The 18,681-nt window shown below is 44.9% G+C and overlaps 1 protein-coding gene and 1 long non-coding RNA gene across 5 annotated transcripts in view; one reads left to right on the top strand and one right to left on the bottom strand.

The window, feature by feature from the left end:
• Nucleotides 1-18,681, bottom strand: part of GASK1A (golgi associated kinase 1A) — a 54,374-nt gene that overhangs the window by 27,977 nt on the left and 7,716 nt on the right. For 2 of the 4 annotated variants that reach the window (XM_038388830.2, XM_038388832.2), the window contains exon 1: nt 9,803-9,987. The exons of the other annotated variants lie outside the window; for them this stretch is intronic. The gene's annotated coding sequence lies outside the window, so the exon portion shown is untranslated. Of the gene's footprint in view, nt 1-9,802; nt 9,988-18,681 lie in introns of those variants that run through there. 4 annotated transcript variants of the gene reach the window in all.
• On the top strand, nt 263-1,837 carry LOC119850586. The gene is made up of 3 exons (XR_005290980.1): nt 263-340; nt 1,214-1,355; nt 1,507-1,837. It is a non-coding gene; the product is annotated as an uncharacterized LOC119850586 (long non-coding RNA).

Below are 18,681 nucleotides of genomic sequence, written 5' to 3'. Positions count from 1 at the left end.
ACTGGATCCTCATTATGATTATGACTATTTAGCTGAATAAGCACTGGAGGAAATCAGGAGATGGAACGGTGCAAGTAAGCAGAATTCTGGTTTCAGATTTCTGCACATGTATACACAGTATGGGGTACATTTACATAGAATACATGTTGTGTTTGTGGTGAGCAGAGATGCCTGAATTAAATCCCTGGATATGAACACTCTCAAGCGGTGAGGAAGTTTGGATCTGGATCCAAATTTTGTCGATAGCTCATATCTCTGTTACAGGCTCAACTCACAACCCATGTATGAGCACCCTCAGACCATGAGAAACTGGAGCTGTGCCTAGCTGTTGCCACTTAAGGTTTGTCCATCGCTAGTTTGTGTTTGAATATTATTACATATATAGTTATGCAGCATACACTGCAGGGGCTAGGCAAACAGGAATTTTGCCTAGCATAACTTTCTTGTAAATTCAGTTCTGAAAGGAAGGTACATTCGTTCTAGACCTGGGGGCATTGGTATTCAGACTGCAATCTGAAGCCATGGGGAGGGCTTCTCCTTCCACTTTGGTTATTGTACAGAAGCTATAAAAAGTCCATATGCTGGCTGGGAGAATTCTTTGGACACTGGCCCATATAGGACTGCTGAAGGCTGACCTGCATAGGCCCCCTCACAAACTCCAGCCTTGGGGTGTGTCAGGCCAGAGCCAAGGGCAGGAAGGGGTGTGTTGGGAGCAGGAGTGCCTACATGAGGGCAGTGCTGTGAAGTAGAGCTGTTCCCATGTGCCCTGCTCTACTTAGGAGGCTGCACCCTGGGCTGAACTTTGTTGTACTGCATCTCCTGGAGCTGTAGCACAGAATCACAGCCTTTGTGTTTACACAGTCAGAGAGTGAGTCCCGGGCATTAACGGGAGTACTTCTATATGACTTCTGGGGTAACAAGAGTATCACAAGATTTTTGCAGTGTTACAACAGTTACCAGGCACTTCTCAGATGATACAAGTTGGTATTTTGAGGAACAGAATTAGCAGTGCAACAATCATTTTACATTTCTTTATTATTGCGTAGTAGATATGGGAATATATAGCTCCAAATAAAATGAAAGATGCCCCTTTCCGCCAAGCAAACGGAAAGTCATATCCAGGAGCACATCTCGCTTGGCCATTTCTCATGAGCTGAGTCTCGCCAGTCACATTCCTACAACGCACTGTTTCTTTTCGCCTCCTGACCTAAAGGCTGCGGAGTTGGCAGGACTTGCTGCCTAAGACTACACCACATTCTGTCTTATGAAAAGCCCAAGGTGGCGCCAGGGACAACAACAGTCCGCACAGGGAATGCTGGAGTTTGCTGTATAGCCACATGTCAGTCATTATAAAGGTATGCACACATGAAAAGCATTTTGCTGTTGTTTTATTTCACAATATGGTTTTCACTCCTTTGAGTCTGAAAGACCCTAACACTTTTCTCCTCTGCCTTAAATCCTTCTTTCCAGGGTCTTAAGTTCTTTTCCCTTCTTTCTTTTCCCCAGCAAACTACCTCTTCCAAATTAGTCCTCTCCTGAATGGGACTATACCCTTGGGCAGGGCCGGCTCCAGCTTTTTTGCTGCCCCAAGCGGCAAAGAAAAAAAGAAGCAGGGACCTGCTGCCTAATTGCCACTGAAGAGGGAGAGAGGGAGTGAAGGCCTGCTGCTGAATTGCCCCGAAGACACGGACATGCTGCCCCAATCATGGAAATAGTCCCCCCCGTTTCTATTGGCCGCCCCAGGCAGCTGCTTCCTTCACTAGTGCCTGGGGCCAGCCCTGCCCTTAGGGCTGGTCTACACACAATTTACAGGAATAATCTATAACACTATAAGTACTTTTATACCATGATAGCTGCATCCAAACTAGAGGGTTCACTGCTTTAAGTGTATCAGCTTTAAACTAATTTAATTCAAGTAGTACAAAAACTCTGTCAACGAGTCCCCTAAGAGGAGAGGAACACAGATTGCCACAAAGTGTTGATTAAACCATTGGCATTTCCACACTTGAAATATATTTCACAGTTCAGCTTGACTTGGCATGATTTTGATAGCGCTTCTTAGTGGTGCATTGTTTGTTTGGGATACGCAAGGGAAAGACTGGGAGTTGATCTGTCTTGTACGTAGCAGGATTCAAGCTGATCTACTATATTTGGAGCCTGAAAAATCGCTGCTTTACCAAGAGCAGGGAATTGTGTATGGAGGGAGACTACCAACTTTTGTTTTATGCATCTTTATGTACAAAGACAGATCTTTTTTCTTTTTAGCCGTGTTTTCTAGGCTCATAAGAGACTGATAAAAAGTGTAAGCTGGAGATGGGAATATTGTGAGCAGACGCTATGCACATTACTCTCCATTGCTTAGCTTATGCAGCTCAGCCTTGGCCTGAAATAATCCCTTGTATTACAGCACTGGGCCTCCTTTATGTATGCTAGCCGTGCATTTGTCTCATGCTGCAGTGCACAGAAATATTCACTGGGGACTAAGTTGAGACCATGGTCTCATTTGCATTGGACTTGAACTTTCCTGGTATGAAAGGTTGGTACATTTTATAACTTTCTGTCCCCACTTATCACCATATTTCTCCCTTCTACAGAAAGAAAGGTTTTCTAGGAGTAGCTCAGTGCACTGGTATTGTGGCAATGAGTTCCAAAAGAGTATAAGAGAGTTAAGCAAACCCCACAGAAATTCATTTGAAAATCTCAACCTATAGGTCCTGGGAATGGTTCAGAAGTGAATTCCAAAATATAATAATAATCTAAAACACCCTTTGAAATCCACTGAGAACTCACATGAACTGCAGAAATTCTTACAGTTCTACAAAGCCATCGCTATATGGAAATCATGCAAAATAAAACCATATTACTTTGTGTGAAAGAAACCACAGCTATTAGCTAAACCATATCCATGTGGCATAGAACTCAAAACTCTCTGTTCCAAACACAGACCTCTCACACAGGAGATCAATGAGAATTTCCATTGTTGTTACTAGGAGTAGGGCTAACAATTGGAGCTGGTCCATGTTTAGCAAACCTTCTGGCAAACCAAGGTCTACATTTCAAATGAACCTGAGTTAGTATATGGTTTTGAATGGAGATCAAGCAAAACTCAATGGGTCTGCATGGGGAGTGCAAAAAAACAGACAAAACACAACAGCAACAAATGAATCTCGGGGTACAGGGGGTGGGCGAGTGAAAACATATAGAAACCAACATTTTTTAAAGGTTTGCATGGACCCCTGTGACTCAAAACCAGTGCAAATAAATAGCCTTTTGGTAGGCTAGCCACTAGAGAGCTGGGCACTCAGAGACACTTGAGCACCTTTGGTTCCAATGAATAGAGGGAAGCAATGTACATACAAGCCTGTAGGTAGCATGGTACTCTTTAAGCAGGCAGCACTATGAACTGTTGCTAGGGCATAGGGTGACCAGACAGCAAATGTGAAAAATCAGGACGGGAGTGGGGGATAGTAGGAGCCTATATAAGAAAAAGACCCAAAAATCGGGACTGTCCCTATAAAATCGGGACATCTGGTCACCCTACTAGGGCAGCCATTGAAATCCAGACATTTGAAACAGTCTAATATGTTTAGATGTGTTGTTACAGTAAAAGAGAGCCTGACTCAATTTGCCTGGGAAAAGTTAGACAATTTGAAACAAATTGCTATACTGGAAACAAAATCAACTTTAAAACAAATATGCTTTCACATGCCCAGCCAAACTTGTCACATAAATCTGATATTGAAGCCAGGGATCAGCACTCCAGGCAAAGAAATGATACAAGGCCAAATTATAAAGCTTGGGACAAAGAATTCTTACTGTGATGTGACATGGCATAACATGGACAGAAAATGGGGTTTGGTTGTAGACTGTCTTTGTAACTATTTATTTTGGAAACACAATCCTATCCAGGCAAACATAACAGCATGATAGAGCCAGAGTAGAGATAAGAAATGGTTTATATGAAGAAAAGCTTGAAATCAGAGCTAATAAGCTAAGGGCATTGGAGACAGCAGCTGGTTCTGCTTCTAGGCGTTCGTGTGGCAAAAAGCTGAAATGTTCACCCAGAGCTATGTTATGTTAAAAGTACTCTCCATTTAGGAAAGCACTCATTTCTGAATTGCAGCCACTTCTGGGGTGGAATGAAGCTGCTGTTCTGCACTCGTAATTCCTCAAAATGGACTCTGGTAAGCGTCCTGGGGCTAATGTAACCCTACTCATATGAAAAGTGGTGTGGAAGCTTCACTGAACACAAGTGCTTAGGCCCTCAGTTTTTACGTCACACCCAAAGGACAGCACATCACCCTTTCATGCTATCCTGGGGCAAGGGATCAGTGCTCACCTCCAGGAGCTACAGAATCACCACCACAACTTCCAGCAGCACCATGAGTTTTCCTTGGACATCTCCGTACCAAGAACTAGGCAGACTTCCTGCTGCTAACAAGAACGAGTGAGAGCACAGTTGGAGTGATTAAACCTTAGAGCTCTTACTTAATTGTTTCTCTCAGGGGTGCAATAAGGGGGCCCAGATCATCCTCCTCGCCCTCCCCCCTTGGCCTGCATGTCCAGGGTTTGAACCCCCGAGAGCCACACTCCACAAGGGGCTGCAGAGAACATCCCCTTTCCCTTCTGCAACCCCCAGTTACTCCCGCAGCTGGGTGGCTGGTGTGTGCAGGATCTGCCTCAGTCCAGCATGAAGCCATAGAGCCAGGCCAACCTGCTGAGCTTCCTCCATGGCTGCAAGCATGGCTGAGTCTGCAACACAGAGCTGCTGAAGCAATACAGGTTGCTGATCCAGCTTGGGGACCACCCAGCCCAAGGCAGGGCCCCTGGTCTGAGTGAGGTGGGAGGCCAGGGCTGTTGGGTCTTGAGGAGATGATGGTCCTTAGAAGGGGAAGACCCCAGGCCTGTGTGCAATGGAGGGAGCTTTCATCTGTGCCCCTGGGGATGGGAGTGCCTCCTAGGTGCCATTGAGCCCACCCATCATGTGCTTGGTTCCAGGGAGATAACCCCTCAGCCGCCCAAAAAAAAAATCAGCACCTCTTGGTCTCCCTACTTAGGCAAATTTTGGCCATGTCCCTGGCATCTTGTATACAAATATCATTTAGTTCAGCAAAAGGTACGTGTGGAGCCTGGTTCTTCGCTCATTTCCATCAGTCTGACGTAAGTGTAATTCCACTGACTTCAGTCTGATTTCGACCGGTGTAAATGAGAGGTGAATCAGGCCCACTCTTTAGAAAGAGCCATGCAATTATCAATGAATGAGTATTTCCACATAGAGACCCACACACAAAGTGGGGCAGAGAGGTCTCCAGGACCCAGCAGGACCTGGTGCTATTGACCCTTCAACCAGACTCTCTTCTGGGTTCCCATCTGTAAGTCGTTTAGAATCATAGAATATCAGGGTTGGAAGGGACCTGAGGAGGTCATCTAGTCCAACCCCCTGCTCAAAGCAGGACCAATCCCCTTACTTGGAGAACAAAGAAGAAAAGTAGTGTACTTTTTAGGAAAGAAGGGAAGAGGCCCAGATGCAAGGCTGCCTCAATGCTATGCCCAAGCCCCACCTTTACAATCACACATGGAAAAGATTTGGAACAACGGGAAAATAAAAAAGGTTCTTACCTTTTGAAGGTAAGAACCATCTGTTTTTCTGCTGCACAAATCAGGCTGAACAGAAACAGCTGATTCTTGGTTTTGATGAAGTCCTAGTGTCCAAGTTCTATCTCATAGCTCTCCTGCTATTACAGCCCTTACACAGAAACAGCAACACACACAGCAAACCTGATCCTGCAAGGTGCTGAGTGCACTCAGCTCCTAAAGGGAATAGAGGCACTCAGCACCCTGCAAAGAGAGGCTCAGCACTTTGCAGGACTGGGCCTACTTATATGCATTCCAGAAATTCCTGTCCTCCTCTGAATGCAAAAACCGGCCCTCTGTCTGAAGGGAACAGGACAAGGAGACAGTTTTAGTAGCTCCAGGCACTTTCTACTAGGAAAAGCAGATGTTGCTTGATGCTTTTCAGAACCCTCAGAAAAATTTAAATATGAAAATGAACACCTGCATTTCTTAGCTCCTTTTGAGCTCCAAACTCAGTTTTTTAAAGCTGCCAGGAACAGAACAACAAGTGCATATGAAAAGAGTTCCTAGACCACACGCAGGCCCATTTATCTTTGGGGGTTGTACAGCGCTCGTCACCTTAATATCTGAAACTTGTTGCAAGTGGGTAAAGTTCCCATGACCTGAACGGAGTTGCCTGTGCTCATATCAGATCTGAATATGGGCTTTTATTTTTTGTTTGAAGCACTAGTTGGGATGGGGGAGGGGAAAATAAAGGAAAGCAAAGTTGCACCAGCTGAGGATCGGGTCCAATAAATCAGCATAGCTCTATTTATTACAATGTAGTGACACCAGTTTACATCAGTTGGAGATCTACCTATTGTGTGAAAATAAGGGCATGACTACGCTGACATACAGCTGTACAAACAAGCGCTTATGTTGGTGTAACTTATGTCACTCAGGGGGGTGGTTTATTCACACCCCGGAGCAACAAGTTCTGCCGACATAAGCTGGAGTGCAGACAGAGCCTAAGAAGCAAAATGCTTATGACTCATTCCAGAGATGAATCTCTGCCCTGTCCTTTCCAAGAGGAATATGGCTCGGGGAAGCCATTCCAGAGCGCATCGCTTTGGAAAATAGAACATAACATCCTAGATTACTGGCAGCTTCTTGAATTAATTGCCCAAGACTTGGTATTAAAGGCCTATATTGTGATGTGAGCACAGTCTGGAGCAAGGAACAATGGATATACCACCAGAGCCCAGAAGTATCCCAGGAGGCAGTATGACTCAAAAACACCTCTGTGCTCTGTTCATAGTTCCTGTCCTGCTTCTCTCTTGCTCCAGTGGGGCATGAATTTTCTGCAGGCCTATACCCAACACACACTGTGCCTGCTCAGGTGTCCTGGCCATTGAGACACAGGGAGGGCAGAGCCAAAGCTCTGCCTATGACCCCCTACCTGGAGCAGGTGGGTGAGAAGTGGGCACACAGCACGTGTTTACTCCCATGCACCGAGACCCAAGCTTTGGATGTCTGCCCAGGCTTGCAAGTTCTTACTCCCCGAGTCACAGTCTAACCCTTACTAAAAAAACTAAGGCTTGGTATTAAGATTCTGATACCCTCTCTCCATTTGGGTAGCATCTTACTCCACAGACAGTCTCATTGACTTCAGTGGGACCACTTGTGGGGTAAGGTGCTGCTCAGAGTGAGTACGAGTGTTTGCATCTGGCCCCAACCCCTTACTCAGTCTGTTGAGCAGTTACTCACATGAGTTGTCCTGTGGTACTGACACTGAATAGCAGCTCACCAGTGGGAGTCTGGGCTTCACAGTCTGGCCCTGATCTCAGAAACATCGGTGCAATATTACTGCTGCCCATGCCGTTACTCCTGAGTTATGCTTGTCTAAGTAGGATCAGAATCAGCCCATAAGTCTCAGCTTCCCCACATATACTCCTTCAGGTCCCTCCTTAAAACACGCTGCTTCAATGAAACCGGCTGTGAACTATTCACCTCCACAGAGAAAAGACACCCACAAAAATCTGGAATTAACAGGTTTGATACATACCAAACTCCGGCACTAATTTATTTCTTTTCATGTCTCTTTCCCCCGTTCTTTGGTTGTATCTTATCTGTTTATAGTGCTGTCTCTGCAGCAGGGACATGGACATCTTATGCGTCACTAAAGCAGCCCTCCATCCCTGTTGTGCCACTGGCACAGGTGGGCTGAGAATCTGGCCCAGAGCATTTCTTGTCATGCACAGTACTGTAGTTACTTCATTTGATTGCTGTTACCGGCCTCGGTCAAGTATGAAAATGCTGTATGTGAAGAGCATAGCCAACAAAATCCATGTATCAGATGTATGGCTTTAAAAAGATCAAGCCAAGTCATACTTGGTTTTATTCTCTAAACAGCCTTAGTACTGTCTGAAAAGTTTCATTTCATCTGGGGCAGCAGAACAGCTAGACACAGAAATCCAGTGGGAGCCAGATGGACATAGACGGGAGCCATTTTTTCCCCCTTGAGTTGGTTTACTGACCAAACAGTCAGAGTGTTGTTTGTTTCCAAAACCACTTTGTCTTTTCTGTCAGCAAGCACTGGTTTGGGCACTGCACAGACTGACTTTATTTCACTCCTGCTCTAGGCTCAGAATCATGCACTGGGAATCAAAACAAGAGTTCTCCCAATTTCCCTTTCACAGCTTTAACCAGGGAGTCAAGTTTTCCCTTCCACCTGAACGACAACAAACTGGAAGAAAGTACATTCTTTATGAGAGAGACAAGGTGGGTGAGGTAATATCTTTTATTGGACCAACTTCTATTGGTGAGAGAGAGACACGCTTTTGAGCTCCTCAGAGCTCTTCTACAGATACTCAGAGTGTCACAGCCAAATACAGGGTGGAACCCATTTTTTCATTATATTCTTTATGTTATTTCTGGCAGCTGAATATTGCATACTTAACAGGGGATGATGAATAATAAATATAATGCTACAGGAAGAGTGTATTTACAAGCCCAGCGTAAGTAGTTTTCCAAAGATACTTGCTTCAGGTCCATGCTGTAAAACTGCTCCAGTTTATGCTATGGCTTCAATTCAGTCTGAAATGAAAACCATAAATACAGCTCTGCATTGCCAGTTTGACAAACTGGCAGGTACAGTGTGTCCTTCTTGGAAATTAAGTTCAGTTCTCAGCAGGCATACTACCAACAAAACCAATAAAAGATGTGAAAAGTTGTATTGGTTTTTCAAAAGAGGCTTTTATAACCATAAGACAACACTATGAATTCTCGCTGATCAAATGCAAATATGATAGAACGCGGCTCACACAAAGCATCTTGTGGATGCAGTTTGATCACTAGGGTTGCATTTTTTCAAGTGTGGCTCAGAGTTTTTATCTTTGAAATTTAACTCCATGCTTGAAATTTAGCAGAATTCAAAATAAAAAAGAAGTATGTTTTTAATTTCTCTTTTAAAACCAAATTTAACAACTTGGCATTGTTGGTAGTCAACAGAGAGAACTCCACAGTCCTGAAGTATAACAGGCAAAAGCCCTCGCCACAAAACATTTCCATGGAAATATGTGGACAGTTTCCTCCCTGCTCAGAGGAGTCCAGCTCGGATGAAGCCCACTGGGTAAACAGATTAGGAGTATGATTCAAATCATAATGAAAAAACACCTATGCAAAAAGCTCTAGGCAATCTGACAATTAATTTGCCTTACAAAAACACAATAATGACCACCCAACAGCATTAAAAATAAATCCATATGGATAACACCAACTTAGCTCACCCGTAGCATTAGACAACCATAGAAGTTAACAATTTAACTCAGCTAGCCGGTAAAACAAAACAGCTGAAAAGCTCATTCCACCCCCTACCATCTGGGAACATACCCTTAACTTTCTCCAAAGCCTTGTCCAAGAAATAACATTTGCCCACATGGCCAGAAGCCCATCAAGTATTTAAATAACAAAATGAATGCAAAAAAATGAATACAAAATTGTGAAACAAACATGAGGTTTGTAGCCACTGTATTGTTCACTCTGCTTGTATGTTCTATGCCTTTCCCCTACCCTTTTAGTTATGTTGTCTATTTAGATTGTAAACAATTCAAGGCAGGGACTGTCTCTAATTCTATGTTTGTACAGAGCCTAGAACAATGGGCCCCCTCTTCTCAGAAGGCCCCTGGGCACAATGATAATAAATTATAAATGATAACATGGCAGAGTTAAGGTTGTGGAAGGAACATACCTCAGCCCAGATCCAGAGCTGTGGCTGACGAGACCTTGATGCAGCTCAGAAGGAGCCATCTTTCTGTTCCCCCAATCCTGGCACTGGGCGGATGCCTGGAATACATTAGAGCAACATCAGGGCTGCTCATAGAGTACGTCTTCAAAGAGGCACACCCGCATTAGCTCTGACCAAGCCAGCATGTTAAAGTGTAGTTGTGGAGGTGCGAGGGGCTAGCTGCCCTAAGTACACACCAAGTGTCTCTGGCAGGATCATACTGGGTACAGCTCGCCTGTGCTGCCTCAACTACCCTTCTATTTTTAGGAGGCTAGCACTGATTGAGCTAGTGCAGGTATGTCTCTGTGATCTGGGAATTACACCTTCCAGCTCCAGTGCAGGTATCCTGTTAGTTCCAATAGCTGCTGACAGCCCCCAGGGACCATTCCATCAGCTGGGGGAATCAGCTGATCTAACGAAGCCCTCACCATGTTGATTTCCCTCAGCTACACCCCTCATGCTAGGAGCCAAAGTGAGGGTGGGGGGTTTAACATGGGACCACTAAATCTGCTCTATATGACCTGAGGATCCCCAAATGCTGGGGAAATCCTCCAGGGCCTAGGTAAGCCATCTTTAGGGCTGCTTTGCACCCGCAGAGTGCCATTAGACTGCCCTGACACAGGGCAGGATCCAGGCTCTCACCTTTTGCCTTTCCTGAATTTTTCCCATACAACCATAATGTGGCATGTGAATGTCTTTTTCTTTCTTTCTTTCTTTCTTCATTTATTCAGTCATTTTTGCACTAAATTTCCTAGCTTTATCCGAAGAGAGAGAGGAATCAAAGAAACGAAAGAGAATACACCATGATGCTTAGTAACAATAGTAACCAGTGTCTATTCAGGGTCGCAGTGAAGCTTGCACTGGCCTAACTCGGAGTCAACAATCAGCAGCTATTACCATGCATAGAAAATCACACCCTTTCAGAAAAATAAACATCTGCTCCGTGCAGCTCTTTAGCGATGGGAACTCTCAAATTTAGTGGCATTTTCTGCTAAAACTATGAAGTGTTTGCTCTTTAGGGTAGGGACTGTCTCTTTACTGCACGCCTAAGGCCCTGATCCTTGAACGGTGCCCCAAGGCACAGGGGTGGGGAAACTGAGGTTTGTTACACACAATAAAATTCCCTTTCTTCAAACCTAATTCAATACCTTTCAGACAGGTTCTCTGAGCATGTGTACTGGTAGAAATCCTTGGCAGAGTCCATCTTCTGTGAGCCAAGTACTCAGTGTCCTATATCATTCTGCTGTGAAAAGATGGATGACTTGCACAGAGGAAATGTAGTACAGCTGGCTATTAAATTAAGACTGCCAGAGTGAAAGGTAGCCCTGGCTTGAAACACTACTGCTTGTTTTATGAAGTATTGAATACTTTGTTGTCTGGAGTCTGAGTCAGCTTTCATAGGTTCATAGATTCCAAGGCCAGACGGGACCATTGTGAGCATCTAGTCTGACTGTCTGTATAACACAGGCCATAGAACTTCCCCAAAATAATTCCTAGAACACATCCTTCTTACCCTGTGTGTGGATTCATAGATTTTAAGATTAGATGCGGAACTAGACAACATACCCAGCCTCCATTTGTCATGGCATTTGATGAAAAAAGAAGACAACCATGCAGCTATTGAACTATATATTAATATTCTCATTTAGTATGGAATGCTATGGTTAAGGTTCCAAGAAGTTTTAAAATTAATTCTAACTCCCTCTTTTTGGGTGTTACAAATTTCCTCCCAAAACCTCCTTTTGAACTGGAATTATCCATGGGTATATCCTGCTCAACGGTGATTTTTTTTCATTGCTGATGAAAGCTCAAAATACCTTTCAGCTATTTTTGTGATATGTAAAAAGACAGCTAAATCTCTGATCCTGAAAACACATTTGAGGAATCTCACTGAACTCAACAGGACTACTCAGATGTGTACATTTACTCCAATATGTAAGTGTTTGTAGGACTGAAGCCTTATTCAGGAAGTTTCTGCTTTGAGACATCACTGCAGGACATCCCCAAATATATTATTATGATTATTATTTGTAGTGTAGTAGCACCTAGGTGGACCAGGACCCTATTGTGCAAAGCACTGTACAGCTTTTTATTACAGATACATATTGAACGCGATCCTTCTCCATCTTTGTTAGAAAGTCACCCCTGTTGAGCGACTGATTTTGGTTGGCCACATGAGTAGTCACTTTAGACATGTTTCAGTGTATGAATTATTTGCTAAGCACAACAAGCTTGGTGCTGCATGTGATATGGACACAGACTTTGCTCCCAAAAGTTTGCAAAACACAGTCACAGTAAAGACAGAATGTCCTAAGAAGCCCAGAGAAGGGAATAACTTGGTATGTAGCCCCATACTTTCTCTCTGCCCCCACAAAGAGAACTAAAGAATGGCTGAACTATGAAAGTTGGCCTGTAATGTTCTTCAATTACTATGTCCAAAGCCAAGCTGGAAAATAGCAAAGTCAAATGACCCAGCCTACAACTTTCAAATGTTCATCAGTTTGGTTGTTAATTTCAATCCATTTGCAAGGCTTTCATCTCAGGGAGATCAGGTTATCCCACTACCAGCTCTAACAAACAAGACTTGTTAGGCAAGTTGGTCTTAAACTACTATTTGTTAAGCAATATTTTAACTACAACATAACAAAATAAATGTTGCTATTTGTTGCATAATGTACTAATATTGCAATAATAATAATAAAATAATAATAATAAAAGGCTGATGTTGAGGTACCTCTATCAAATTCTAAAATAATTCTCCCTTCTCTCCTCAGCCTCCATTTCAACCCTCTCAGGCTTTACAATGCCCTCTTGGGAGCTTGAAACTGAACTTTGATTGCCTTATTCATGTGCTGAGCGGCTGGCATTGTTTTTGGCAGGATTCTTTTACTTATTTAGGTTTAGAAAATATCACTGAGGCTCCAATTCAGCAAAACACTTACACGTGTGCTTAAAGTTAAGCACATGCTGATATGCTTTTTCTGAATGGGGGCCTGTGACACGGTGTACCTGGCCCTTCAAGGCTCCCTGCTGGAGGATCTGTGATCCTATCACACCCTGCCCCAAGAAAGGAGCAGTGAAGGTTTGGTCCTCCAGCATTGCCTAGAGAGGCTGCATAGAAGCAGCCAATCAGAGCCCAGCAGGATCAGATAAAAGGAGTTGCTGAGGCTCAGTCCTTGGCTAGGAGCAGAGAAGAACTAGAAGACAAGTTCTGGTGGCCTGTGCATTCAGTGAGGTGGAAGAGGATCTGACAACTTCAGCCCTGAGATAAGGGTGAAGAGAAAGGGGATATATGGGAGAAGGCCCATTTTGGCCAGGATAGTCTTTTTTTTAAGCAAGAGAAAACAGGACAAATAGCCATTTCTGGCAAAAAAAAAAAAAAGAAGCGGGGTGCAGAACATGGGGAGGGGGGATTGGCTATGCCAGCCCCATGCAGAAAGGGAGACTGGGCTCAGGTGGGGAGCAGACAGGGCTCAAGCAAGCAGCAACACTAGCACCAACCTCACCCGGAAGGCAGGCAAGGCTTGGGCGAGCAGCAACGCCAGCTCCAGTCTCGTGTGGGGAGACGGGCTCGGGCGAGCAGCTCGGGCCCATTCCCGGTGGGGAGACGGGCTCGGGCGAGCAGCTCGGGCCCATTCCCGGTGGGGAGACGGGCTCGGGCGAGCCCTGCAGTGTCCCATTTTTCCTTTGGGAGATATGGTCACCCTACGCAGGAAATCATAGGCACTGACTCTGTGGGTGCTCTGGGGCTGGAGCACCCATGGGGAAAAATTAGTGGGTGCTCTGCACCCACCGGCAGCCAAGCTGCTTTCCCCCTTGCCCCACCTCCTCCTCCCCACCCTGACCGCACTTCATCCCTGCTCCTCCGCCTACCTCCCAGTGCTTCCCGTGCGTCCCTGTCAAACACCTGTTTGGCAGCGTTAGCACACTCCAGGAGTTGGGGGAGGAGCAGGAATGTGGCACAGCCAGGGGAGGAGGTGAGGAAGAGGTGGGGCCAGGGTGAGGATTTGGGGAAGGAGTTGGAATATTGGCAAGGAGGGGGTGGATTTGGGTGTGGACTTTGGGGAAGGGATGCAAAGGGGTGGGGCCTCATGGAAGGGGTGGAGTGGGGATGGGGCCAGGGACAGAGGGGGGTTGAGCACCGGAGGAAAGAGGGGAAGTTGGTGCCTATGCGGGGAATAGCAGCAACTAATTAAAGGAAGCAGTTGTGGCTGCTGTTTATAGGGTCCCTGGGTTGGGACCTGGAGCGGTGGGCAGGCTTGCGTTCCCCCTTGGGAAAGTGGCCTAAGCCCCAAGAAGGGGACAAGGCTCTTTTGGGAAGCCTGAGTGAGGGGTGGGATTTAAAGGGCCTAGAAACAGGGTTGAAGACCCTGATAAAGGCTGACAGTTTGTTGAACCCTTTGCTATCCCGGGAAGGGTTCATCCAGTTGACTGTGAGACTTGTCCAGAGGGCTGAGCTGCTGAAGATCTGCTAGCAAGGTTGGCAACCTACAGGGGGTGCCAGGAGCAGGAAGAAGAGTGCAGTACCACACCCAGCTGCTAGGAGGCTCTCAAGAGATGAGTGCCCCCATCCTTCCCCTTCTCTTCCTTCCCCCCCCCCCCCCATCACTGGGCCTGAAGTATTTATTTATTTGGTGGGGAGGGAGAAGTAAATATAGTACATACAAAAAATGATATAGGCTTTACAAAATGGTGTAAGAAGGAGAAAGAAGAAGCAAATTCTGCACCACCTTATCTTGACAGGATCCTCGTTACTATTAATCTACTATGTCATTGATTTCGCATCAGGGTTCCACTCACCCTAGATTTTCTGTTTCTGAGGACAGGGAGTCACATTTCTCATGCTTATTGTCACCTCGCAGTCACAGGTCTGTCTGCATATTTCCTGTGATGTCCCTCCCATACCAGGTACATCATTGCTGAACGATGGGCCGTATACCATACGGCACATTCCTTTACTAAGAAGAAAGTTTAAAACAAAATCTGCCCAAGTCCTCATTTTCCAAAATTAAAAAACTGCTTTATGTCAGCAAGAAAATTCCAGCAATTGTACATAATAATAAGGCTGCCATTGCATTCACTGGTTCTGATTACATTATAAACCAAACAAGTACACCTCAAATCATTTGTTTGTCATCCAAATTCCAGGATGGGATTTCATTATAACCTTAATATGAACAAATAGTTCATAAGCATGCCAGAGGCTGAAATACATTCTCATTAAACATCATCTGAATCATTGTGAATGACAAAATTTGTAGCTTGACATCTGCTTGCTAAAAGAAAAAAGGGTTAATTGCCTACTAGATTGGTCACCAGGAATCGTTTGCCCTGCTCTGGTCAAGTTGTTTGCATGATTGATCGCAGCTCTATGCATTTCCCAAACAAAGCACTGCCTCAGCATGGTAGGCATTCTGCTCCTATTGTAGGCCTGATTCAGCAACCCCTCCCAGTTAAGAAGCTGTTTAATTCCATTGAAGTCAGTAAAAAGAAAAGGAGTACTTGTGGCACCTTAGAGACTAACAAATTTATTTGAGCATAAGCTTTCATGAGCTACAGCTCACTTCATCGGATGCATGCATCGAAAGCTTATGCTCAAATAAATTTGTTAGTCTCTAAGGTGCCACAAGTCCTCTTTTTCTTTTTGCGAATACAGACTAACACGGCTGCTACTTTGAAACCTGTCATTGAAGTCAGTGGAACTTAAGAATGTGTCTTATATTAAGCATGGGAATTGGGACCATAGATCAGTAGAAATCTGCAGAGAAGACACTTTTTTTTTCTCCCAAAGGGCAGCACTTTGGCTATTTGTAAACTGGAGCAGGTTGAAGAAACATTCAGTCAGTGACATGAGTAGCTCTATTGTTTCTGTAAAGTCATAAACCACTGTGGGCCAGATCCAAAGTTCATCGAAGTCTCTGTGAGTCTTTCCACTGAGTTCAGTAGACCATGGCTCAGGCCTTCTAGGCCTTCAGATACCATGGTGATAAGCACAGTATAAATACCTAGATATGTTTGCTGGAAAACATCACTTGGGATGTATTTTAATTATAGAATTGTATTGCGAAACAGATAATGAGAGCATAAATATTAGTCATAAGAGTTCTATTCAGCTCAAATGCTATAGGTTGCTCCTAGCTGGTGATACTAGAGTGTCCTAACCAGTTAATTTTATGACTTTGGCTTATGAAAATAAAGAATTCATAATACTCCCTAACTCTCCTCACCCCTGCTATATAAATCTTTCAGCTTATAGGGAGTTCATAGTGATGCCTGTGATTCATGGAAAGGGCACTTTTCATTCAGATGCTATGTTTACTGCAACTTAAAAACCACAGATTTAATCCCGGAAGTCAATATAAATCACTTACAGAAATAAACTGTCTCCTGCATGCCATATTTTGACATTAATAGCTTTAAGATGCCCCCTTGCCCTCTTTCTCAAATGCAGGGTTAGGGTCTTTACATGGGCTCTGGAGACTAGCTTTGCCTTCTGTCTATTTCACAAAGAGATATTATTTTAGGTAAAATGTTGCAGCAAATGCTTCATGCAAACAACACTGAGAAGCACTGAATTCACAGGCTATATGGAGAATAGCCGAATAAGATGCTCTGAAATCTAGGAATCTTGATTCCAGTGCAGCAACAGCAGGCTGGTATGCAAAAAAAACCCAGGATAAGAAGCCATCTCAGGAATCTTCTCCTTCCTGGGCCAGTACAAACCAGGTTTGTTTGACAGGTAGTGTGCGTGTGTATATGCAACACAATTGTCTCCCGGATGGCTCAGCTATGTGCTTGTGTCATTCTCTAGTGGCTGGCCTTCAAAGAAGCTATAAGCCCCACTACTACTGACAGTGGCAACTAGTGGAGGGTCTCCTTGAGAGCAAAGGGCACAGGCTGCTGATTTGGGATAAGAATGTGCAGGGTTAGCAGATGACCATGAAGTCTCTGTGCATGTGGCTATATGGATTCATGACAGATGACACCCATTAGTGGGGTTGGATGGGGACAGTTTGACTCAGCCAACAATTTGAGCAATCCATGCTGACCCACTTGCGGAGGCTGCATATTCTGGCAGTTTATTTGTGGGTTGTATTCTTCTGAGGGCATAATAAGCGAACATCTTCTGTTCCAGGATCACATGTGTAATCAGAGTTCCTGGAAGCATTGGGCTTGCCTTTTCAGTAACCCACCTTGGTTGGGATTTCCTCAGAAACACCAATAGTCAGTCATGAATTTAAACAAATGGGGTGTGAGATCCATGCTTCAGCAAATGATAGTTTTTCTATTGAGGGATTTTCAGACGGATATTTAAATCTTTAGGCCTGTCAATTCCTTAACCTTCCCCCCTGAGGCCCCACCTCACCTCTTCCCGCCCCTCCTTTTTCCCGCCTCTTTCTGCCCTCTCCCCTGAGTGCACCCCATCCCCCCACCTCCCCCTCCCTTCCAGTGCCTTCTGCACACTGCTGAACAGCTGTTCCCCAGTGTGCTGGAAGCGCTGGGAGGAAGGAGGAGTTGAGAGAGGGAGGGAGGGAGAGGAGTTGATCAGTGGGACCCGCGGACCCCCGGAGTACCCTCGTAGACCCCCAGGGTTCCATGGACCTCAGTTTGAGAAACGCTGCTCTATACAAAGATTAAAAGTAACTGAATAGGCCAAAAAAATCACAGAAGGATTAGTCTGCCCTCCCATCCCCCACTCCTAAATCACAATTGGCCTGCCCCTCTGCAGGAAAAGCCTAGAAGAACAAGTGTCTTGTGGCAGCATGTCCTGAAGGCCCAAAACTACATGTTTTGGCCCACTGAGCAGGGATGGTGGGAGGCAAAAGTTCCACAGTGAAGGAGTCTTCACTGAGAAGGTCTGTTCAAACCAGCACTTGAGCTGATTTCAGTTGCCACCATGCCTCAGATGAAGAGTGAGGTGACCAGATCCCATAACCTGGACGCGCACAATTTAGGGCTTTGCAGACCAAATCAGCACTTCACAATTGTTAGGCATCAACTCATCCAAACATCCCTGAAAGGGTAACTACGAAACTAAAACCATCATCCAGGTGGAAGGAAGGGGACATTCCTGTCCCCCAGCTCTCTCCCCCCATAACCAGCCCAGCCTGGCTTTTTCAGTTGCCCCTGAGCCCTTTAAGAATGGCAGAATCTGGAAACTCCTAACAGCGAAGTCTAGAAAAATAGCAATGGTTTACGGGCCAAATCCTTCAATCTGAGTATTCAGAATGTACATGGATTTTTCTCGAAACCTTTCCTTATTGCCTCTGCCAAGAAGGACGTAAATCAGTGCTCTGACAAGTGTGTGCCTGCCTGGGGAATGTTTTCCTCTGCAAGCATCTTCCAAGACTGCAGTGGGACATGGGACACCAGTGCATGTCAAAAGAAAAGGAGTACTTGTGGCACCTTAGAGACTAACAAATTTATTTGAGCATAAGCTTTCGTGAGCTACAGCTCACTTCATCGGATGCATTTGGTGGAAAAAATTTGGTGGTTTTTTTTCCACCAAATGCATCCGATGAAGTGAGCTGTAGCTCACGAAAGCTTATGCTCAAATAAATTTGTTAGTCTCTAAGGTGCCACAAGTACTCCTTTTCTTTTTGCGAATACAGACTAACACGGCTGCTACTCTGAAACCAGTGCATGTCAGTCCAACTTGTCACTCCAGTGACAGTTTCATCCATTATCATTCAGGTTCTCCTCTCTCTGTTTCTGCTCTGCAGGTCTCTGAATGGTCTTGTTATTCCCACCAATACTTCCCTGCCTGCCCGTTGTGCTTACCTCGAGATGTTTTCAGATCTGCCTTTATATTTGTCCGGATGAGGAAGGAATAACAGGCCCCC

This window comes from Dermochelys coriacea, chromosome 2 (genome assembly GCF_009764565.3).
Source record: "Dermochelys coriacea isolate rDerCor1 chromosome 2, rDerCor1.pri.v4, whole genome shotgun sequence".
Classification (NCBI taxonomy): Eukaryota; Metazoa; Chordata; order Testudines; family Dermochelyidae; genus Dermochelys; species Dermochelys coriacea.
This window is presented reverse-complemented; position numbering and strand designations above follow the sequence as displayed.